Source organism: Ambystoma mexicanum, chromosome 9 (assembly GCF_040938575.1).
Source record: "Ambystoma mexicanum isolate Mex_15411 chromosome 9, UKY_AmexF1_1, whole genome shotgun sequence".
NCBI lineage: Eukaryota > Metazoa > Chordata > Amphibia > Caudata > Ambystomatidae > Ambystoma > Ambystoma mexicanum.
This window is the reverse complement of record NC_090931.1, coordinates 854,759,196-854,784,120: the sequence shown is the minus strand read 5'-3', so window position 1 is coordinate 854,784,120 and position 24,925 is coordinate 854,759,196. Positions and strand designations below refer to the sequence as shown.

General features: G+C 47.1%; 1 protein-coding gene and 1 long non-coding RNA gene across 2 annotated transcripts in view; one reads left to right on the top strand and one right to left on the bottom strand.

Annotated features, from left to right (window-relative positions):
• The window catches only part of SPAG16 (sperm associated antigen 16), a 2,683,085-nt gene that overhangs the window by 1,598,169 nt on the left and 1,059,991 nt on the right, over positions 1 to 24,925 (bottom strand). The gene's annotated exons all lie outside the window — the stretch shown is intronic.
• The window catches only part of LOC138488693 (uncharacterized), a 122,549-nt gene continuing 105,851 nt past the window's right edge, over positions 8,228 to 24,925 (top strand). Inside the window, exon 1 of the long non-coding RNA XR_011274694.1 lies at positions 8,228 to 8,305. This is a non-coding gene — a long non-coding RNA (uncharacterized lncRNA). The remainder of the gene's footprint in view (positions 8,306 to 24,925) is intronic.

Here is a 24,925-nt window from a genome sequence, read left to right as displayed (position 1 = left end):
CGAATTCCTCACAGGGAGGGATAAGCCAAAATCGTCTAGCAGCATGAAGATATGAGATCAGGAAAACAGGGCTTTTCTCAGTCCGTGGCCAGCCTTTCACCTCTGCCTGCCCTCGAAGGAGGCCTAAATCCCAGCAAGGAAACATAAGTGCTTGTGAAAGAGTGTCTCCCTTTTAATCATGTTTGCCTCTCCACTGAGTAGCAACGATTACACCCTCAGTGCTCAGGCGCGGCACGCCAACTGGAGTGTAAATAAAACGAGTCAATCGTTAATAATTCCATTAAAATGTGCAAAAGCCCAAGATGCAAATAACTTCAAGAGCAAACTAAAAATTCAAAACAATACCGCGAGCATGCATTATTCAGAGACACTGTAAATCACACCCTAGAGAGCGCACGTCGCACATCTGTAATGAGCTCTGGTTCCGCAGATCTGCACGCCCGGTGATATTCCCAGCACCGGGAAGGTGCGGAAACATGAAAGGCGACATGTTCTCGGAATTACAGCCATCGCGCGGTGGCAGCACTGTCTCGAGTAATTACGCTGCGTAGGACACACGTTAAAGCTAGTGGCGGCCTCTACGCAACCTGGGCTGCAGGTGTGCCTGATCAGAGAGTGATGGCTGTCCTTTCTGAAACACGAGGATCCCGGTGCCTTGAACCACACCGGGTGAATCTGCAGGCGTGCATGCAAATGGCTGCCGGCCGTCTGACGGTGGGTCAGAGTACATGACGTGATTAACCTTTGACCTCACGAGCCGGCGAGGAGGGCACATGCGGGCATGGGCAAGACAAGGGGAATGAGATGAAGAAAGCCGGTTTCTGAGCGATTCCTCCCAAAACAGCACAACACGAACACGAAGCTGGAGACACACAAACATGCAGAGCTGGGGAAGTCAGGGATTTCATGGGTAGAGCTAGGACAGGGCCAGGCCTGGGGGGTATCAGGGCTGGCTGTAGGCACCCACCACGGGCAAAGTTCATGAAATCCACGTCTCTCCCCCAGAAAAAAAAATAAACGCGGCCCTAGCGAGTCAGCACCAGAGCCGCATTCATTTTTATTCTTCATATTTGGGGATTTCTTTCCATTTTGGTCGCGCGGCACGGGCAAAATCTAAAGAAATGCCGAAATATGAGCCTGCATCAGGGCCAGATTTTTATTTTTTTCATATTTGTACATTTCTTTCCATTTTGCCTGTGCAGTGCCGGCAAAATGGGATGAATTACCACAAAATTAGTGCGGTGAATGGGGCATACCATAATTAAATCCATTGTAGTTGTTGCCTGCTATTGCCAGCCTGTCTCGTCCTGCACCAAATGACTCCCTATTCTGCCCCGAGCCAATCTTGTTGTCTGGGGCGGGACAGGAAGTCTTGGCTCGAGGGTGGTGTGTGGGCATCTGGGCCTGCACCCAGCGTAGGCTATGCTGCCTTTTTTTCCTTCCTTGGGGCAATCGTGTGCGCACAGTCGCACTTATAGTGGGCAGTCATGGTGGGGCCCATGGCATTCCTGTGGCGTACGGGAGTACCTGCCCGAAACGAGGGTCTGGCTGGAGCCCCCATTTGAGCCCGGGCCTTGTCAGACTCGCCCACCTCTACAAACAGGCCCATAGTTGGACCCAGGGAGTGAAGAGTAGAGGATAGGGGAGAAGAGTTCATTCAGTGTAACATCGCCAGCATCATTCCGCTGACAGAATTGCTGACTATTCTCAACAGTTTGAGAAGGTGTTACACCAAGGCGTGGTCATTGAATTGGGGTGTGTGGCATACGTCCCTTAGCACTTTGCAGTCTCAATGTCATAAAAAGTTTCCAAGTGGGGCACATTTCATCAACAATATAGCACCACTCATTTGAACTTGGATGGATACACATCATTCCAAAATCCAGTCCAAATAATGTATGCTAGCATTGCCACTCTGATACATTTTAAACTATCCTGAAGCTTGCTGCAACAATGTATGCCAGCACGGCACCCTTTTAAGTTAGGCCTGCCGAAAGAGATTTCCAGGTCCTGGCCAAACCAAATATGCTGGCATTGCCACCTTAACACATTTTCAGCTATTTGTGCCCAAACTCGCTCGTGCAGTTTGCTTCAACGATATATGCCATTATAAAACACATTCACACTGCTAAGTGTTAGCGAGAGGACAGTGATAACAGATGGATCGAGGGAGTGATGGAGTTACTGCACATGGTGCATTTGCAGCAGCCGGAGGACTGCCAAGTGCCTGATAAAAATAGGCGTTTCCAGCTAACATTTGTCCCTTATTTCGGTAATTTCCTTGGATATTATTTTCATGATTTTGAGGTCCCAAGGGGAGATATATACTTTAAAAGGGTTCAGTCTTGTTGAGTAGCCCTATGGAGATATAGCCTCAGAATAGCATAACGTGAGATAGCGTGACTTAACCTAACATTTCATACAAGGCATATCATCTGCCGAAAGAACAAATCGAATGGCTATGAAAAATAACTGCAACCTCCATTGATATTTGGAGCGCTAAACAGATTGCTCATAGCGGTTATTGGGTGGTCTGTTGGGCAAAGTATGGCAATAACACGCACCTCTAACCCATTCTGCATCCCATCCTGACGGCACATCTCCAACACCAAAACAACATGCTGACGCAAAGTAACGTACACTAGTCCAAGAAAAGTGTCTAAACTAAACACCACACTAACACATCACACACACACACACACACACCAGCACAAACCTCCACAACCTCCTTAAACACTCCTCTGCCAGGCACCACAGACATCTGCACAAGCAATTCACATTACCAGCCTGTAGAAGTGCACAGCAACCACGGCTGCAGATAATTTACAAAATATGTAAAACACCCACATCACGCAGAGCCCTACCTTTTGAGATCTGCGCACATCATCTATTTAGCCACTTCTATTTAACATGTATATGCTTCCACTAGCCACACTCATCCATGCCCACAAATTATTTTGCATGTTGATCATTATCAGACGGCTGCTGCTGCTCGTTTAAAAACTGCTTTTCTGACATTGGAGTCTGGATGTGAACAAATTGGCTCAAGCCCGATGCAGACAAGACAGAAGTGATGGTACTGGCAGCTGATCCTTCAGAGGGTTCTGCCTGCCCATTTCAAGCTTAAACTTCTGAGGAAAGTCATTCCATTCGTGCCCGTGGTTCTTCGAGGTCTGGTGGTCTCCACTTTTGTCATGGGGAACCTGGATTATTGCAACACAGCCTTTTTTATCCGAGCCCAAAACCCTTCTCCATTGTTTACAGGTTGTGCAGAATGCAGCTGCCTGCTTGGCGATGGGTTTGTCTAAATGTGCTAGAACCTCATAGGGTCTAAAAAAAACTGCACTAGCTCCTGATTGCTGGCAGGATTACATTTCAAGCCATCAGACTGGTGCATTGAGCCTTGCACGGCCTGGGAGACAGCTTTTTTTATTCCAGGAAACAAGCATTATTCCCACTCTTGGAATCTTTGCTCGACTTGTCAAGCTTTACTCCAGGTCCCGCATTTTCACACATCTACATTTGAGGGGAGAGCCTTCTCTGTGCCGGCTCCTTTATTATGGAATTCCCTCCCCACCTCCAATACAGAAGATTGAGGACCATCTTCACTTCCGTAGGGCTTTAAAAATGTGTTGGTTTAATCAGTAACCTACGAGGCTCCCCTTTTTCTCTCTGCCTTTCTGCCGGTTGTGCCAGGATGCCTTCGGGCCACGGTCGTACTTTATAAAATGCTATAACATAACATAACATAACATAACATAACATAACATAACATAACATAACATAACAGAGAAACTCCCCACTGCAAACTATTCTCAGGCTCTGAGCAAATCAGCTGGTATGTTGGATTTATGAAATACATCAAAGTCTAAATCCAATGAATTGACACATTTGAAATGCCCTGCATTACAACTCTCCAGAAGAGGAATGGTACGGGTCTATATACACTGATACCCTACAGAAAGTAGCCAGCCAGCCAGGATTACAGCAAGGAATGCAGATAAGTACAAAGCAGAAATAAAGTAGGTGCAGATCTGGAGGTGAAAGGAGACGCCACTTATGAAGACCCCAATCCAGACAGGAATAAGATCAGAGGGAATCCAGTACTTAGAAGTGCAGTAATAGTGCCTAAAATTGGATGTGGTTCCTTGTGCCCATCTGATTTTTCTGCTGATGCAATCGGCAAAGGGAGAGATTTGCCTGATGAAGTTACACAGTTGAATTGTCTGCACAGAGTCGTGCTGAAGACATTCAGGTAGGTTAACCGAAGCACTTAATGTTAAAAAGATACATCGTTGTATAATCCAAAGTATATTGCAGGGCATAGTTTCTCCTGCAGATTAGAAATGAACAAATCCATTCCCCTGGGGATCACAGAAGCAACACTCTAATTGAATCCGTTTGAATTGGTGGCCAACAGATTCACAGCAGATTTAACAAATCTTTGCTCAGAGAAAACATATGCTCTAAAATCATCCAGAACATTCTTATTTTAATATTCAAACAAGAGCTGAGAAGGATGGTGGCAGAGAAGGACGAGGATTCCAGAATGCTTTGAAAGAGTCATATTCTCAGTTTCATGGACACAGAAAAATGAAATGTTAATAAAAACTACCATCTTCAATTGTTCCGAATTTGAAAGCATCACAGAAATGAAGGTGTTGATCATAAGTTAACACCCAGCCAAATAATGAGCGATTAGAAGATTCTTTACTTTTGTGACTTGTCATAACCATATGGTTTTAGCAACTTCTCAAGAATTTTTCATAGTTAAATGTCTGGTAATTTAAATGTAAACATGTTCAAGGGTTCTGTTTTTCATAAATATTGCATTTGTCAATTAACGCAATTCAAGTTAATCACTAATGTATTATTCTGAACAAACATTCATCTTTTGATAAAAGGTGGGTGTTTTGTTTTGAATAAATTACAATTTGATTATACTACAGTACAGCGAGGCAGACTCTATGCTCTTTGTTTTATATATTATTGTGAGCTTGGATTTGCCAGCAGTGTATAAATGTATTTCCCTTGTATTGTGAGATAGGAATCACCTGTGAATTATCTCAATCTATATTTAAAATTAAAATAATTATTATTACAATACATTTTTCTTGTCACATAGAGTCGGGGTGGGAGTGGGATTGTGGTATAATATTAATTCATCTCCTTAATGCGAATGAGTTCTTAAGAAAAAATCCATCTCAGGAGACACTGATGCACTGTTGTTGGACAGCACATGTGCGACTTTGTTTCTGGTAAGCTTCAATTTCACTACCAGCTGCTGGGTTTTTGTTTGGACTGTGCAGAGCAGATGTAGCAAGTAAATGGATGTCACACTGATCCAGTTACACACCCCGTGGTGTGCAACCACCAGCCCAAATTCAGAACTACAAAGCAGAGGTGGAAATTAGGTTTCTTTGGCAAGGTACACTTTCCTGGCAACTCCACCTTGACTGTGTTGCTCAAACCTTCGGAAATAAACAGAAGTATACATTTTTTTTTAACAGTTTTTCACAGTGATCTTTTCACCACACCAGTTTTGGGCACAGAGATTGATAGGAGCAAGCTAAGAGATTTTCTGAGATAGGGAACATATTAAAAGCAACAAATATAAGAAAATTGCTCTTAGAAAATTACCCAAAACACCCCCCTCCACCCTTCATGGCCATATGGACTGACAGATTGTCAGAGAGGAGTCAAAAATGGTTAGTCATGCCATGCGAGGAGATGCAGAAAATCACCAGTTTAGACATCATCCCTAGTTGCTGTGAAAGTCTAACATAACAGAGCTATTGAGCAAAACCAACAGATAAAGTCTTCCTATTTGGAAACTTGCAAAAATGGTATCCAGTGATGGAACAAAATACATGCTCACCACTAGCAGTAGTGTCTCCCATGTGATGTCTGCTCCATTAGGAAGAAGATAGAGGAAGCCAAGTTGCATTCAATTTCATCAAGGATTTATACATAACTCAAAGCAGGCTTTCTTTTATTTAAGGCTCAATGGCGAAATACAAGGCAAACTCAGTCCCACCACTGGGTTGTATTGTGGTCCGAAATAAGAGACCATTCTTTTAGCATGTCGAGGGCAGAACCACATTGATTATGAAACCAATGTCAAAATCAATTTCAATGTAGGATCAATGGTGACCCGAAGGCAGATTTAGCCCTATAAATTGTTACTTATAGAAGCCAATGTGCATATTTGTTATGGGAGCAAGGCTGGAACCAACAACAGACAACATTACATCAAGGGCTTGGTGGAGGAAGCAATTGCAGACTTGTCATTAATAATAATAATATTTGGTTTAACACTCTTAATACCAAGAGGTTTCCAAGTGCGGACCCGGGGATCGAAACTGTGTTGCTCTGCGCTATCTTGCTTCCAAGGTGAGCGCATTGCCCCTGAGCTATTCTCCCAAGACATTGTGGTGAAACTCAAGACGTTCTCCCTTCCTCCTTTGAATACAATAGTTGCAGTGCCTAAGGCCCAGTTCTTATTTGGGAACATAGGAAGAATCCCAGTAGAATCAGTTGCTTTATGTTGTACATGGTGTAAATCAAGGAAAACCCTATCCTACCGGGGTAGATACTATCCTACCCAGGGATAACTTAATAACATCATCGGCCACTGCCAAACTCAAGACAGATTCTGTTAAATCATGGAATAAAGGGACTTGTTTGGGACAGACTCGGTTCTAGCAGAGTACTGACAATGAAACACCGAAATAGATCCAGATACATTATACGGTAGGAAGTGAAAACACAAGCGAACTCCATTCCAACATGGCCATCTAGGATGGAACTCTAGGCTCAACGAAATGGTTTGTGCATGCAAAAGAAGAATGTTTAGTATAGTTCACTGGAAACTGCACGTACAACTACTTCAACTCACAAACATCACTGACTATCCCAAAGTACACCAAAGAGTAGCCACACGATCATGAGTATCTCCCATTGCCATTGAGATTGCCTTAATCATTAGGCAGGACATGCCTGCGGGAAATGCATGCATTTTCATTTGTCCCATATACTCACCTAAGATACCAGAGCATGTTCTGTCGCAGCATGAAACAAGTTAATAAGCTAGATCACTTTTTGAAGCAGCAAAAATGAAACTGGGTTATGACATCTCTTCAAAACATTTATGCTACCAGAGACAAAGGTGTTGGTTGAAGAAGGGGCAGTGTATTGTCGGTCAAGAGAGCTCTATGTATCATCTTCTGATATAGATCATTCTCAACACTGACACATCTCATTGTCGATGTGAGTAGAGTGCTCAGCTGCTCCTCAGTCGCAGGCAGAGCTGTGAAGCATGAGTTGAAATTCTCAGCACTCCAGGACGGCAGCAGATACCAAGTGTTCACGGGATGCGGAGCATCCAGATGGCAGGGCGTTCTTCGAGCCAATGACAATGCCCTTGGACAGAGTCTCCAGAAACAATGCTGAAGACACAACCAGGGAGATGGACATTTCCCACCACACACATCATAAAATGAGGCATGCTCAGCAACATCTGCCTTTGTGGGTTGAGGGTGGGTCCTATGCTCATGAGTATTGAAGGGCACCCACAAGACATCCCTTCAAATGGGAGCCATGAGACAGTACCATTTATCTGGAGCAGGTAAGCAGGGCTCTCATTGGCAACGCAGACATCCCTCAATAGGAGAAACTGGAGTGTAATGCAGCAAGCATGCTGGAAACAGTCTCTCTGTAGGGTCAGAAAGTCACGAAGAGAAGACTCGGCCAACTTCTGGGCCAGGGTACCGACACCAGTGGGCAAGCACTGGAAGAAGACTGTCAACACTTCCAGCAAGGCAAGGTGCAACTCTAATCTACTCCGGTGCAGATTCAACAGTTTCCAGTCAAGGCTTAGCTACTGCTATGGGGCAAAACGAGTGGCACAACATGCAGACAAGTCAGCCTGCAGTACAAAGATACTGACAAGTGCGTGCAGCATTTCATGGCCGGAAGCAGCGCACTGAAATATGAGTGTTCTAAGCAGATTCAGTGCCACGCGCCATTACTGGGAGCTCTGCCAAGTGACATTCCTGCTCACCGAAAAAAAAGAGGCCAAGCGGAGGTATAGGGTTTCTTACAGAAGTAGCTGGGTGAAATCCCTGTTCAAGCGGTATTAGGTCAAGAGACCCGTTTTAAAAAAAAAACAAAGAAAAAAAGACCGCTCTGTGACCACACAGAGCAGTCTTGCTAAATCGAACTGTCAGCCCTTGCGATGCACACGAGTGCACGCAGGGGCTGACGGGCATGCCAGGACCCAGAAGACGCCTCGACGTGGAACATGGTAAGTTGATTTGTGAGTGTGTGTGAGTGTTTGTGTGTGTTTTGTTGGGGAGGATGTTGGGGGGCGGAGGGAGGCGGCAGGCGCTGAGGGAGGATGGTTCATGGCTGAAAACACCCGCTTTGCAGTAAATCCAGGAAGATAGGGTGGGGGTCGAAGACATTTCATTATTTTGATTTTTGTAGGCCACCTAAAGTCGGCCAAAAATACCCGTCTTTTGTTTAAGCTACTTAAAAACATCGAAATAATGGCATGGAACTGTTCAAGCACCTCCCGCTAAGACGCGATGGGATTCCATGTAAATATTCTAGCTAAACTGTGTTCGTTTGTTTCGTAATCAACATTTCAGGCTGATGGCCCAGGGCTGGGTTAGGCCAGGCCCAGTAACACAACTCTTTCTGACAAAGGGGGGCAGTACCCAAGTCACCCAGAGACGAGGGCACGGGGGTCCAAACCAGCGCCGTCAGTGGGACTTTCAGCAGAAGGTCACTACAGTCAAACACTGCTATATTTCTAAATAGAAGCTGCATCACATGCCTCTGATATGCATGGAGTGGCCAGTAGCAGCCCACTTCACAGGAAGTGGCTTCATGACAATAGTTGCATCCTCAAGGAAAGGGATAGCAATCTGTACCAAAAGTACCAATTTCGGTTGGGTGATATTGTATGTAAAATATGTGCTCTGTAAAGCGCTTTGGATTAAGGCGCTATATAAATAACACATCATTATCATTACCTCCCTGAATTGCAGCACCAGCTCTTATGTGGGGCTACATTCCAAGAAGTAATGTAGTCATCAGTAGTGTGAGCACTTTGCCCAAAGTCATCAAAAACAAAGGGGTAACCTAATGGAACACGAACAGTGATGGGAGCTGGGCACCACAAGCTGCCACCATACCTTGAAGCCCAGACAGAAGACTGCACCTGAACCATGCATTGGCATTGGAGCCAAGATTGCCCCTCAGAGTATGCAGCCCAGACTGTGTCCCAAACATTCCCCTGCGGCCCAAACATCATCTCTAACCATGTACTGCAGCACAGGCTACCACTCCCCGTTCAATACTCGCCACACAGTCAGGGCTCTAGCCCACACTTGGATTTAAACCTTAAGCTAGGGCCCAAACTGCACCCTACAGTACCCCAAAATTCACATCACCCTGGAGAACAGACTGTACTAGACACTTGCACTGGCAGCCAGGATTCTACCATAGTCTGCCTTGTACTCGAGCCCGCGGCTCACAATCTGCCTCACAACACTCTTGTTTTACCGGTAGACATGTTTGAGAATTTTTAATTTTCATCAATTAGAAACCCTTAAATGATTTGTAAACAAAAGTAACATCTGCAGCTTCTCCCTCCTACCCGTGTGCAATGATTATACTACACCATAGCCCTGCACCAAAAGAGCTGGTGGATCACTTTCGCAGGGGAATTTGTATCTGTTTGTTTATTGATTTATAAAGCACACCGAACCCGGGGGTACCTGGGCGCATAAAGAAGGCTTACAATTTAGCATAGAGGAAGTTACAGATAATGCCTACATAATGTACAAAAGAAACCAGGCTGATACAGTAGGAGCATTGCAGGGCCATTCAGAGTCGGTGATAAGCTATCCTGGGCTCATCATCGGTCCTTCTCAGACAACCAACTTATGGTGTTTCTCCTAAAATTGGGGAAGGAGTGATTAGTTATTGATATGTATATAGCGCTTTCTCCTCAGCGCTGAACAGAGGTTAATATAATTGGTGCAACAAAATAGCAAGGTAGACCGGCAATGAAAAAGGAAGCAACAGCAATCAATTCTTTAGCAGATTGCAAAGAAGGTGGTTTTTTGAAGCATCGGCAGAAGATATGAGGGCAGGTGGCACCTCACATTGAGAGGGGCAGAGAACTCCAAACTTTGGGTGCAAGTAAGGAACAAGAGTGAGAGGGGCACATGGAGGTTCTAGGAAAGGTAAGAATGTGACGATGTTGGGAACAAAGAGGCCAAGAAAGGGAGACGAGAGAAGCAAGGTAAGACAGAGACAAGTAGTGGTCGAAGTGTTCGAAAAGAAGTAGTGGAACTATGTTCCCCGCTGGCCTGCCCCCGTTCCCCACAAATAAAATTCCATGACTACACCACAATTTTCACTCTGTCTCGAAACTTGACGCCAAACCAAGGGCCCAGACACCCAGCATCCAAAGATTTTTGGGATTTTGCAAGTCACGTCTTAGATGGGGAGTGCAATTAAAATAAATAAATAACCAAAGCAGCTCTTTGGGGTCAAAGAATAACATGGGTGTTTCGTGCGGGAGTTAGTGGCAGGCGGATCTGGACTCACTGGTGGGACCTGATAGGTAACTCGTGGACTCCCCTCTCAGAGACTCGGACTTGGCAGCGGTAAAATGCAGCATCCCTAGGATAAAAATGTCATTGCTATGAGGAAGAACAGGCTCCAGGGTGCTGTACCCTTCCAAATTACCTATTCATAAACTGAGTTGAACCAGCGGAAATTTACGGCGAAATGACTCTCCCTTAGGTAGGATGGTGGAGCTCAAGGTTTAACCCGGCAAGCAGTGGCAGCTAGTGTGTTTCTGAACTGGTGGGGAAAAATGTATCCCCAATTTAGCATGAGCAGGTCTGAACCCTTTCAGGGTTGTTTGTTTTAGTCTCTTCCCAATGCAATTTATTATTTTAAAAATGGTTAACAATTGTATTTTACAGCTCAATTTGTGTGTGAAATATTTTTGGGGAAAACAAAGGATTTACCCTGCCTCGGTTCGGCACTGTTTCATGCTTACTGCCCTTTCTGCTCTTGCTACCCTGGTTGTGCCCCAATGTCACTCTCACTGCCCAATTTGGCCCCATGGTGCTCTCACTGGGCCACTTCTGTGCCATTCCACTTTCACTGCCCCAGTTATTCTCATTTCATGTTGACAGTCCCATTGTTACTCTCATTGTTGCATTCCGGTAACTGTGGCACTGTTACTGGGTCTCCTTAGCCTCCCTCTCAGCCTAGATTCCCCCACAAGACGTGCTGCACACTGTTGTGTGCTACTTGGTCTCCCACTGTGTCTTCTTTGTTCTCACCCCAGATCCCCCCCCTACACTGTGCATCCCAAGCTGTGTGCCACAGGGCTGTGCATCTCTCCCTCTTCCCTCAGGCCCGTCTCCTCCCTCCTACCTCCTTCGCACCCTCTATGGTGCTTGCTGTTTCTCCCCTATTTTCTAACTGCCACTCTATCTCCTATCCCTCTCACTATGTCTGGTAGGAAGAAACTCAAAAGGGACATCCTGGTCTCCAACCCAGGCCTCCCTATCGCTGATACCTACACCAGTGCTTCCCCAAGACAGACCCTTTCCAACATCCTCCTTGGATCCCCCATATGGTCTCTTTTCTCTCCCCTTTTTCCTCCTTTCCCATTAATGGTGGCACTTGGTGGGAGGTCCTCCTGGCCCCTTCCACTCCTCCAAGACCATCACTAATGTTTATCTGAATGGCACTGTCTTGGTCAAGGGCCCTCAGCCCAATATCCTCCTTTTCGATAGGTGTTTCCGGCGCCTTATCAACTTCCTTCCTTCCTTCTTTTACATTCATCCCTCTGGCTCCTTCTCCACCTTCCTCTTCCACCACCTCTCTGGCGCCCTCTCCATCCTCTCTGTCTACTCTGCCATCTCCTTCCTCCTCCTCTGCCCACTCTCGGTGCCATCTACCACCTCCGCAGGGCATACATCTTGCCTGTACCCCTCCACTGACGACTTTTAAACTTTCAAATGTGGCAATCTGCTCCACATCGCTACTCTCAACTCTAGCTCTGCTGTCAAACACTCCTCTGACATCTGCCGACTCCTCAAAGAACTTGATCTGGATGTCCTCGGTCTCACAGAGACATAGTTCACGGCCAGCTCTGTCCAGAGCTTTGGTATTCTCCACACCCGATGGTTACAAGATCCTCTCCAAACCCAGAACCAACCATCCAGGTGGTGGAGTAGCCCAATCTTTCCAGAGTGGATCCCTGCTTCTGTCATTCCTACACAAGCCTACTCCTCCTTTCAATGCCTGGTCTGCAGGCTCTCTATCTCTCCTGGCCCCTCTCTTACTGTGGTCACCATCCACAGGCCACCTGGCCAGGTTGCCCTCTTTCTTTCTGAGTGGGCTGACCTCTTCCTCTCTCCTAGTCACTACCTCACAACTTTTCCTCCTTCGAGACCGCAAAATCACCTGGATGCTTCTACCCCTCCTCAGGGCTCTTTTGCAATCTCTGCGACTCTCTCTCTCTCTCTTTCTTTCTTTCTATTCTACCATCGGGCCCAGCACACCCTGGATTTTCTCATCTCCTCTGACATCCCTCTCTCCAACCCTCTCACCATTCTTCTCTCTTGGACTGACCACTTTCTTCTCTCTTCCCACCTGATGCTCTCTGTCCCCCAGGTAGCTGAAGCTGATCCCATCACTGCCACCCACCTTCTCAGCCAACTGGCCCATGAAGCGTGTGTCAGTGTAAGGTTTTTCTGCTACTTTCTCGCCTCCTCCTGCGCCTATGTTATGCTCACCTGGACCCCACAGGTGTGTCGATTGGAACCGGACAGCTGCGGTCTCCTTCAACGTGATACGTAGTGCAGAGATGACTGTCTGGACTGGCCCGCGTAGTCTTGTCTGCTGGACCCGAAGAAGGATTTTCCTGCAAGTGGAGACCGGGATTAACCACCTGTGGGTTTTAGTGATGGCCTCCTATCTGTTCTCGCTCTCCGCCACTATTCACCTCTGATATCCCTTTAGTAACCTCACCTTATGTTCGTAAAAGATGAGCTCTCCATCCTGCGTGTCTTGCAGGGGCGCATAGATACCAGTTACTTCACTGGTTTGAAGGCGTTGGGAAAGTTCCGGTAAGTATTGGCTCTGAAGTCCCTGGCAGGATTGGTAAGTATCAAGTTCAAAGAGTTCAATGTGCCCGATGTTCACTCTTGTCCCCTTCCTTCCTTAAATTGCAACTGAGTTCGTGAGAAGAAGGTCTCGTAGCTGCTGCTGGCGTACAGGTAAGAGTCTGTGTTACCCAACGCTGTCCGGTAACTATTGCATGCGTTAACATGTTTTTCTCCCTCTTTACAGATCCGGCATATGAAAATGTGGAGAGTTATGGAATAATACCACCAGTGGTAAATCTATGGTGCTAAGAGGTTGTATTTGTTGATTCCCTTGGCTCACCTTGTTTTTTCTTGTGTCCCCTAGGTGTCGGATTACGACGAAGAAATGATGGAGACAGTGCCAGATTGAAAGATGCTGTGAGAACTGGTGAGTATGGCGCCATGCTGGAGCTGGCGAAGCGACGCGTGCAGGACTGATGTACTTTCCAGGTCCGGAGATGAAATGGTTCCGGAATTAGGTGAGGAATTTGAAATAAGTTTTTTTTCTAACCTTGTCCTTTTCTTCTTCTTTATTCTAGGAGCTCGAGATTCGAGGCAGGCGTGGCAGAAGACTGGATGCTGGCTGCAGGCACGCGGGCGTGGCAGAAGACTGGATGCTGGCTGCAGGCACGGTGAGCGTCACGCTGCTGGATGCAGAATAACGCAAAGCATGTGCTGCTGTTCGGGTGTGGTTTAAATAGCCTCCAAAGTAGTTCCAGGTAAGAAGTTCCCTACAGCCACGCCCCAGTAAAAAATAGTCCCTGTAACAAAATAGTCCCATCCAGGCCTCATGTAGGCTTGGACACTTTTGCAGCATGGTCTGCATCAGGTAAGTAAAGTCTATGAGCCTGGCGCCTATGGCGCCAGCACTGATTTCTATGATGAGCCTGGCGCCTAAGGCGCCAGGCCTGAACCCAGACAGCCCCTAGCCGGGGCTGCTGAGGTTTAAACAAATGCCTGGATGCCTGCTCCCGGAGCTGAGGGCCTTGGTCCTGATGCCCGGGGGTAGGCATCATGACAGCCTACACCCGACTTACACTCTGACACAGCCTTCTCTAAACTGCGTCTCTCTATCACTAACACTCTTGATGTCCTTGCCCCTGTCACGAGGATCCAGTTGAAGCCCACCTCCAAGTGCAACTCTTGGTATGACTCTGACCTGACCACACTTCAACACAAGTGCGGGGTGGCTGAGAGGAAGTAGAGGGCATCAGGCGCATACTCTGACCAACTGGCCTGTCACCTGCTCCAAAGGCAATGCAGACTCTCTGTGCTGTCCAAGAAGAGAGCCTAAATCCAAGCCCACATCTCTGTGGCCTCTAACAACACAGAAAACTCTTCAACATCTGCAAGGAACTGGCCAATCCTGCTGCAGTCTCCACCTCTCCTGATCCCTCCTATGTCCTCTGCACAGCACTGGCTTCTCACTGCACCACTAAAACCCAGGACCTCATGTCCTCTCTCTCCTCTGCCTCTCCCTCTCGGCCCCACTAGGGCCACCTCTCTCTCTGGTCCTCCTTTCTCCTCTTTCCCTGTGTTCACTCCTGACGATGTTTCTAGACAAGTCCGATCTATGAAAGTATCGTTCAAGCAGGTTCTCCCCTGCTCCTCCAGAACCATCAAGGACCACATCCACACCCTCGCTCCAACCTTGGCCAATTTCTGCAATCACTGTTTTGCCACGAGAACTTCCCCCCCCCAAAGCACTCCCTTGTGCATGCCCTCCTAAAGAAGCCTTCTGCCGATCCTTGCTATCTGGCAAACTACCACCCGATCTCTAATACCCCTTTACTGGGAAAACTCCTGGAAAAGCTGGCCATCTCCTAGCTTACTCTCCATACCAAATCTGTTGGTAGTCTCCATGACCATCAGTCTGGCTTTAGAGCAGTTCCAAGCACGGAAATTGCTCTCCTGAACACACGTGATGACCTCCTCTCAAATCTCGACTTTAGCCTTCCTTCTGTCCTCATCCTCCTTGATATTTCATCTACTTTTGACACGGTACACCACGCCATCCTGATCAATCATCTCTGGGGCAACCTTGGCATCATGGATAAGGCCCTAGACTGGCTGACCTTCTTCCTCTTCAATCAACCCTCGCAGGTCCAAGTGGGGTAATTTTTCTCCACCACCTCTCTCCCTCTCTCTCCACATGTGGTGTTCCCAGGGCTGTAACCTCTCACCCTGTCTCTTCAGCTTTTACTTGGCACCTCTGGCCCATCGCATCTCTACCTTCTCTCCTAACTTTCAATGTTATGCGGATGACACCCAGATCTCCTTCAGGCTCCCTAAGCCTTCTCTCCTTTCTCGCTCATTCCTGATTGTCTATCCACGATCCAGGTATGTATGCCTCTAATGTTCTCTGCCTGAACAGCAGTAAGACGGAGATCCTTCTCATTGGGACCCCTGTTCCCGCTTTCTCTCTTTCACTCTGGCCACCCTCTTTGGGCCCTCTACCTGTGCCTTCCTGAAAGGCAAACAACCTTGGTGTAATCTTCAACTCCACCCTCTCCTTCTCCCCTCACATCACGAACATCTCTAAGAAGTCTCACTATCAGCTGCACCTCCTCAGAGGTATTCGTAATTTTCTTACTTTCCCCCAGAAGCTCACTGTCTCCAAAGCCCTGGTTCTTTCTAGGCTGGACTACTGCAACTGTCTCTTTCTAAATCTGCCTGCCTCTACTCTTCTCCCTCTGCAACTCATCCAGAACAGGACTGCAAGACTTGTCCTTGACCTCAAGCCCAGGGATTGTATCTCTCCAGCCCTGAAAGCTCTCCACCGACTCCCTGTGTCTGCAATGATCAAGTTCAAGACCCTCTGCATTGTCCACATGGCTTTCTGGGGCCGGAGACCACACTACATCCAACTCTCTCTTCATAAGCACTTTCCTTCTTGAGCCCACCGCTTGTCCACCACCAACCCTCTTAGGGTCAGACACTTCTCCAGGCTGAAAGTGGGGGGGAAGATCTCTCTCCTTGGCTGGTACCTCCCTCTGGAACAGCCTCCCTGTCTCTCTCAAACTTGAGCAGGACCACCTCAGGTTCCGGAAGCAACTCAAAACCTTTCTTTTCGCTTCTGCTTTCTCTCTCTTTCTCTCCCCTGCTGATGTTCTTGTCTGCTGCACTCGCTGGTTACCAGGCCTCCCTCTGAACCTTATGGGGAGCAGGATCCTTCATGACTAGTAGCCCCATGCTCTGCCTCCGGGCCTACCGCACACTAGGGACTGTATCTGCAACCCTACAGTCCTCTGCCTCCTTGCACGCACTTAGAACCGGCCACCAGTCCCCGGCAGCACTTACTTGAGTTCTGCTTATTAAACTCTCCCTTTCCCTCCCTCTGGAACGTCCCCTCTCCCATCCCCCTGCACTTGCACTATCTGAATGACACAAGGTCTAGTAAGAATGTTTGTTTTGTCCTTCATTTGTCTCCCCTTTCTTGTCTTGTCGTGGCTAGAAAGACTTGTCTACAGACGCGTTATAAATGACTTATCTCATATATAATATCAATTCTCTGGTCCTGCTCAAATAGTCAGACTTATTGTACCAGTTCTGCTGCATTCTACTCTGTGCTGCACTTCCACCCCATTGCATTCTCAATGCCCTAGTTCTGCCCAGTTTATCTCTAACGGCCCCATGTCACTTTCATTGTCACAGTTCTACCCTTTCACTGCCTTAATATCACTAATTTCTCCAGTTCATCCTCACCATATATAACTCAGATTTTCCCTACTATCATAACAAAGTTATAATGCTATTAAAGACAGAGAGGTGAAGGATTATGCTCAACTCGCCTCTTTTCTTCTTGAGCAGCTTCTTTACAAAAAACACTTAACATGAAGAAAAACCAAGGAAAACTACAACATCCATGAACAAACACTCTTTTTTGTAGTTTGAACTTGGGAGGGTGATAAAAGTCCATGTGACCATGCCATTCAATCCCAGTCCATCTGCAATTTTTCTTTTCCTTTGCTGTCACAAACTAAAACTGGCATCACACCTAGTAAATGCTTCAAACCAAGAACTTATCCTGCTACATCACGAAGACGCTGGCTTGGCCTCTGCACCTGCAAAGAAAACCCAGAGCATATGACATTGACTGCATGTTAAGCCTTGGGCGGGCAATCGCAAAATAAGATCCGTCGAGCAACACCACTCATACTGCTCTCATGCAAACTCTGCGTGACTGCTTGGGTGGGATACTCCTTTGCCTCTATGTCTTTAATAGAATTGTGACTTTCTGTTATGATAGGTTAAATCTGCATTCAGTGTCAAGACCGGAGGCTCGGATTATGCTTGTTTAAAGCTTGCTTACCACCAAATTCAACACTTTCTCAATTGGACTAAAGTATAAGGTCATAAATACTGACTCAGACCAATCGGCCGCCTTCATGATGTCCTCCAAGCGTGCTACTACACTGAATGCTTCAGAGGCAATGGCCCCTCGCATCGAGTGGGCTCCGTAAGCCTGAAAACTGATGCGTGCCTGCTGCATGCACCAGCGCACTCATCTTGCAAGAGTGGCTGCAGAGATGACTTTAAAAGGCTTCCGAATAGATAATAATAAGCATGATTGATCCTGGCCGTGAATTGGGCCATCATAGCCTTGTAAAGTACCAGACACTTCACTGGACATGGCTTCGGTTGATCCAGAAAAAGGTGGGAATGTCACAGACTTGATCGTGGTTTTAGTTCTCTTGGCGACATGAAAGGTCAACCCCGACAGTGAGAAAGACTTGTTGTTGATCTCCAAAGCTGCAACGTATGATGTCCTTTTGCATAAAATGAGGCAGAGCAAGGTCGTCAGTTCGGCCGACAGGGCTGTAGGCAGAAAATGCTCATTCGTTAGCCAGGACAGAGTGAGTCTAAGAACTTTGTCTACGTCCCACACCTGGGAGTACTTATGCGCTCGAGGCTTCAAGAAGAGCCCGACTCCCTTGAGCAGCCTGCACACTAAAGGGTGCTCCCCGATGGAAAGAACCTCCATTCGCATATGCCCGCTGCAATGGAAGAGCATGCCACATTGACCATCCGGTAAGCTTTACCTTGGGCTGCCAGCACAGCCAAAAATTTCAGCATGTGCACTACATCTGCTCTAGCAGGTTGGAGGTCCCTAGCCAGACACCAGCTACACCATCTCCCTCAGGCAACTTTGTAAGGTTCTTTTGTCCCTGGGGCCGAGGATTCCCAGATGGATTTTTCAGCTTCCCTTACAGGGACCAGGCTCCCCGGAAATCGTCCAGGCTATCAAGTTCAAGCTGCCCGTCAGAACCAGCGAGTGCCTCTCGCCTGCTAAGGCCCCGCAAGATTGTCAAGTCTTGTGGAAGCGAGATGGGGGGGATCACCGAAGAGCTCTAGTAGACTTGGAAACCACACTTGTCCCTTCCAATCTGGTGTGACGAGCAATAGCTTTGCTTTCTGCCTCCTCATTTGGGCTAGCCTCCACGCTATCAAAGTGAATGGTGGGAATGCATACTCCATGCTGGGCCCCATGCCTGAAGGAATGCATCCCTGGCTGCCACATCCGGGTCCGGCCTCGAAATATAAACTAGTCCATCTGACGGGACCCCCGCCAGGCCATGATCTCCATGAAGACCTCTGGATCCAGCTACCAATCGCTTGAATCCTGGAGAAACCTTGAGTTCCAATTGGCTACTTTGTTCTGTAACCCCAGCGGATATTCTGCTGTTACGCTGATGTTGTTTCTCAGGCACAAGTGCCAGAAGTCCTTTGCTAGTTGAGCTAGCATCCTGGACGTTGTCCCTCTACATTGATTGATGTACCGGACTGCAGAGACGTTGTCCATCTTCAGCAGCATGCACAAGTGTGCCCTCTACTGCGCCCAGCACCTCACTGCGAATGAGCCTGCCAGTAACTCCAGGCAATTGATGTGGAGACCGAGTCCCTCTCCTGATCATCTCCCTCTGGTTGTCACCACTACATCATGCTCCCCCCTAGCGACTGGCATCCGACTCTATGGGATTCATTATGAGTTTGTTGGTCTGGAAATAAGGGTGCCGATAGCAACGTACCAGCACCCTTTCCACACCACCAAACAAAGAGTCTGCTGACCTGCTGGGAGTTCAGGACCCTTCCAGCAGTGTTTTCACCAAGCACCATCACCATTTGCAACAGTGTTGGTGCTTCAGTCCTATGGGACGCCACAGGAATGGGGATTTACCATTTCCGCCGCCTGCCATAATATCTTGGTGGCATGGGGAAGTCAGCTGGTGGAAAAAGTGTTACTGGGTTGCTGATAACCCGCTTCCTGCCAGCGGGTTTTACCGGCAACCCCGTAATGAGGCCCAATGACTAACTAGGTCAGGGGAGGATCAGAAAATCACTCTCCCATTTCAAGCATCAATGTGGTGATACCACCAGGAAAACTGCATCCTGGCCTCCGGTGAGAGGGAACTCTCTGATCGTACGAGAGACCCTTCTGGAGATGCTAGATTTTGAGGTGTTGCAATGCTCAGTAGATGATAGGACTGGGTACGATTGCTTATATGGACGATGCAAGTCGCCCTACCAGCCTTGCTAGTTCCCTGAGCAAGACCCGACATTAATAATTTGATTTCTTTTCTGATTGCATTGACCTTCGCCAGGGGCAGGCTGAGTGTCCCTAATGTGGAATCCACCAGGAAGCCCAGAAATTCCATTGACTGAGACAGGTCTACCTTTGACTTCTTCCCGTTGATCAGGAATCCTAACTCCTTCAGTTGCCTAACCATGTACACCAGCTGCTTGTGTAGCGCATGCCCGTCCTGACACATCAGGCAGACATCGTCCAGGTATATAATGAGCCTGAAGCCCTACTCTCTCAACCTGGACACAACAGGCTTCATTACCTTGGTAAAGCGCCAAGGTTTGTTTATTCATTTGTATTGCGCGCCAGACCCGCAGGCATCAGGGTGCAGCAATTACAAGGATATACACAGCTTAGATTCCAAAAATTATATATGAGTAAAAGTAATATAGGTACAGAAACAATTGTGCCAAAGTCAGCTCGAATGGGAGACAGGTGAACTCCCACCACTGGCCGAGCCAGAGGAACTGCAGGAAGCAGCAGAACTGCTGCGCTATAGGCAACGTGAGGTAAATGTCCTTCACATATATCCTTGCAAGCCTATCCCCCTTCTGAAGGATGTCCCGCAGAAGATGGATGCCCTCCATCGTAAAGTGATGATACACTGGGAATGCACTGAGATCCCTCAAGTTCATCACCGGGTGTAGCTTGGCTTTGCGCTTCACCAGAAACATGTTGCACACAAATGAGCCTGGGACGACCTCTGCTGACGCTATCACCCCTTGCAATGCAGTTGCACAATCTCTTCCCTTATCAGGCACTCGCCTTCTGCTGCAAACGCTGTGGGTCTAGGCAACAGCGCTTGCATCAGCTGCTGATAAAACTCTAAGCAAAAACCTTGTACCGCCTGCAGCACCCATGCGTGTTTGGTAATTTCTTACCATTTCCCTACACAGTGCACCAGTCTGCCTCCGACTTGTGGGAGATTTGCGCTTGTCAGGTCGCGGCGCCGGCAGCAGTCTCATCTCTATTATTTCTTGTACCTTGTGCTCTGCCCTTTGTTCTCTATGTCTGTCAGCTAATAGTGCATCGGCCTTGTCCCCTTTTTTGTAGAATTTCTGTTTAAGGAATCGTAATTTACGCACTACTTGTTCATGCTCCAACAGTCGTAATTCCTCCCTTTTCTGTTGTGCTGTGTTCATTTTTTCAGGATCTATCTCGGGGTTCTTTCTTATGTCCCCTTTGAATTGGCATATTTATGTTCTAAGTCTGTGTTCTATGATTTTTCGCCCTCTCTTCTTAGAGGACCCTTCACATATTAAGATGCCTCACCACGTGGCTTTCCCAGCATCCCAGATTGTTTGCTTAGATACCTCCTCATTATCATTCAATTTAAAATATTCATTAATTTCAGTCTCCATGTCTGTTTTAAAAACTGCATCTTTCCAGAGGTTCTCATTACACCGCCATTACCCTCCCATGGAAGGTAGATCCACCCAGTTCATGTCTGCCAGGACCATGTCATGATCTGACCATGTTATCGGAATGATTTCCGCATACGTTGTGGTGTCAAGGAGATCCTTTGTAAGGAATACATAATCAATACGGGTGAATGTATTGTGTAGGCTCGAGTAGAAGGTGTATCCTCTGTCATTAGGGTGTAAGATTCTCCACACATCCTTCATTTCATACATGTCCATCATTTCTAACAGTTCAGTATGGTCGCTTTTGTTATGGTTTCTAGTTTCGGGGTTACCTGGTTTCCAGTCTTTGGTCGGATCCGCCCACTGCTTAAAATCACCTCCCGGAATAATATGACCTGAAGCTTCCAAAATTATTTTAGGGATTATTTTTTCAAGAAATTTAGCTTGTCCAGTGTTGGGGGAGTATACCGTGGCAATTGTTACTTTTACTTTTGCAATTCTCCCTGTTATCAGTAAAGCACGACCTCCCACATCTGACCATATTTTATCTACCTCAAAGTTAATTCCCTTCTTGAGCAGGATTCTGACACCTCCCCTCCTGAGTGGCCCAGAGCCCCAGAACTCTAGTCCACCCCGTTTCCCCAGAATGCTTCGTTCCTCACCCTTTGCAAACTTTGTTTCCTGCAAGAAGAGGATGTCAATTTTGGATCTTTGAAATTCTCTAGATACCAGTGACCTCTTGGTTGGCGAGTTCAAGCCCTTCACATTGATTGTTCCTACTCTGAGAGAGTCTCTCCCCTTCACCTCTTCAGGTGATGTCATTATTAGTCGTTTTTGGGGAGTTATTTATATTCCATAACCACAAGATTCTTTGCTCACCAAGTCCCACAATGTCTTTAATGTTTTTGATTAATTCAGATGCCGTTACAACCTTTTGCAAATGTCTGTCCCTCCTCCCTTACCCCTCCTCTCCCTCCCTGAGTTGATGGCGTCCGATGGAACCCAGATGGTTACTCTGGTCCTGCATCGAACCACCTATGGGGATTGTTACTTCACGTCCCCTTGCTTAATATAATATCTCAATTTCAATTGAGCCCCCTACGTTCCCCCCCCATGTTCGTATCTTGACCTTGTTGTCGACCAAAAGTGAGATATTTTATCCAATCAAGTCTCTATCTTTTACATTCAAACATATGCCATCTTACCAATATTTGTGAATGATCATTGGCTGCCTCTGGGGAGGCATTACCTCTTCGGTATTTCCTCGAGCCCTTCACACGTCTTCTCCTGGGACTTGTAGGCGCCATCCTCTGTCCTCCTGTCGTGGCCCTTCTGGGTTATCTTCTTCTAAATACGGTCCAAGTAGCTCGGAATAGGAATAACTTTTAACGTAATAATGCTCACACGATCTCACACACACAAATATGAGAGAATTAAAATGACACTTATCTCCTGCTCGAGCAGCAAAGAAAGAGGGAGAGAGTTGGCCAGCCAGGAATGGTGGATGGCAGGGTCACATGGACTTTTATACCCTACCAAGATCATACTACAAAAAAAGAGTGTTTTTAGATATTGTAGTTTTTACTTGTTTTGCATGTTAACATTTTTTTTTGTAAAGAAGCTGTAAAGAGTAGAGTTGAGCATAATCCGAGCCTCCAGTCTCGACATAGAATTCGTTCTCACTGGCTCAAATTTATTACATTGCCTCCCTGCACTCAAGCACACGCATACACATCTTGCATTAAAACCCATTGAGTAGCAATGCTGTGGCTTGCTCCCTATTGTCAGGGGCGGGCAGGGGGGTGTATGCTTTGTGGTGGGGACTCTCCTCCTGGGCTGGAATGGAACCAGCCCTGCCAAGGAAGGGTCTCAACCAGCACATGTTGCCTCTATTTATTCCACCCCTCCCTGCATGTGCACAGGCTGGGGCCTGGGCATTCCTATGCTCAGGTGCTAGGCGCATATTAAGAGCACTAGTTAGGTCTGTTGCATTGCCCTTGTTCCAGGTTTCTGTATCCCAAGACTTCCTCAACAAGCAGCTACAAATTCTCTCCCCCTCTCTGCTTGTGCACAGGCTTGGGCCTGGGCTCACCATGCTTAGCCTGTCCTAAAGCCTGTGACAGGCAGGCAGAAAGAGGGGTGAAGAGTGTCTTCTGTCTCATGGGGCCCGGTATTTGATTCCCTTAGAACAGAAGGACACTACTGGCATCACTCCTCTGACTGAACAATGCTGTGGCGCAGCAGGTCAGTGAGCCCTAAACCGGGCACAGTATAGCGCAGGAAGTGAAAGAGACGGGAATCTTGATACTTGTAAAGAATTGACATTCATAAATTCTTTTCAAGTGCAAAGATTGCGCACTGCAACTCCAGGTGAATTATACAGAGTCAGAAAGACACTCATTGTGTATGCAATTGTTCCTCCTCCATCCGTTACCTCTCTCTCTCTCTCTCTCCCGCTCCCTCACCAGACCTCCTCCTGCTTATCATCCTTTTCCTTACTTGACCAAATTCACTGGAATGCACTCCCCCAAATATGAAAATCATCTCATGAGCCCAGACACGAGCACATCAGAGCAGATCTCCCCAACTGAGTTCAGTCCACCCCAGCCACAATAATGCATTCCTATGCTCCGGTGTTAGGCGTATAAAAATAGCCTGGCACTTAAGGGGTTAAGAGCGCTAGTTATGTCTGTTGCACTGCCCATGTTCCAGGTTTCTGTATCCCAAGACCTCCTCAACAACCAGCTACACAGTCCCAGATATCCTCTACATATTGGGAAGGCATTGAATCCCTGGACTGCCTCTGTATCCTCTACTGTTTCCTATGTATGTAAATTCTTGTCGAAATGACACCCTACTTTTCAATGAACATAAATACTAATGCAAGGACAGTACAACATCTAGGCAGATGAAGAAATACATTTGCTTTTATCAGAAGAAATATTATCGTAAACATCAAATAGAAAAATAGGAGTAGGGCCCTTTAATTGAGCAGCGTAGCCTGGGGTTAACACCTAAGTCTCCGGTGACTGGAGACAGGGGGTGCTAAGTAGGCATAGGAGCTGGGGTACACAGGCTATACCTCTATTTGTACATGGCTGCAGGTCAGGTGCAGTGTTTTCACATTGTGTTATATGTTTCCACTAGCTACGCTTGGGGTTGCACTACGCACACAAGACCTTATCCATGGAGAAAACATATTGACAGATCAGTGCCATCAATATGAGGACTATCCCATGAAGAGAGGTGTCCACTTTTAGTTACTATAACTGAAAAGAAGACACCGCAGAGGAGAAAAGCAGGACAGAGAGCCATCAGGAGAATGGACGTGCAAAGCACTGGCAGCGAAGCACAAATCTGAGCGAGTTCAGCGTTTGGTAACCAAGCAGACAATGGAAGGAGCGGATGAGGAGCGGCAGTAGGCAGGTCCCCCCCAGAGCTGGAGTGGGGTATCAGAGAGGCAGCATGCTCTTTGGAGATGAAGTAAATACAGGCAATGAGTGCCCGGAGGGGACGTACGATGGCCTCAAGCAAATCACAGACTTTACGTCAGAGTATCGGAGTGCACTCCCACCCCCCAGAATGGGTGGGGCCTCGCTTGTAACGGTTCGAGCCAGGTGGGCCCCGTCTCAAGGGACACAGCTTCTGGAAAACGACATTTGCATAACACTGAGAGAAATAACTTCTGATTGCAAGAGATGGACTAAACTGAACCTCACTATATGGGGTAAAATGGGAACAATTAAAATGACCTTATCACTAAAGTTATTTTATTTGTTTAACATGCTCCC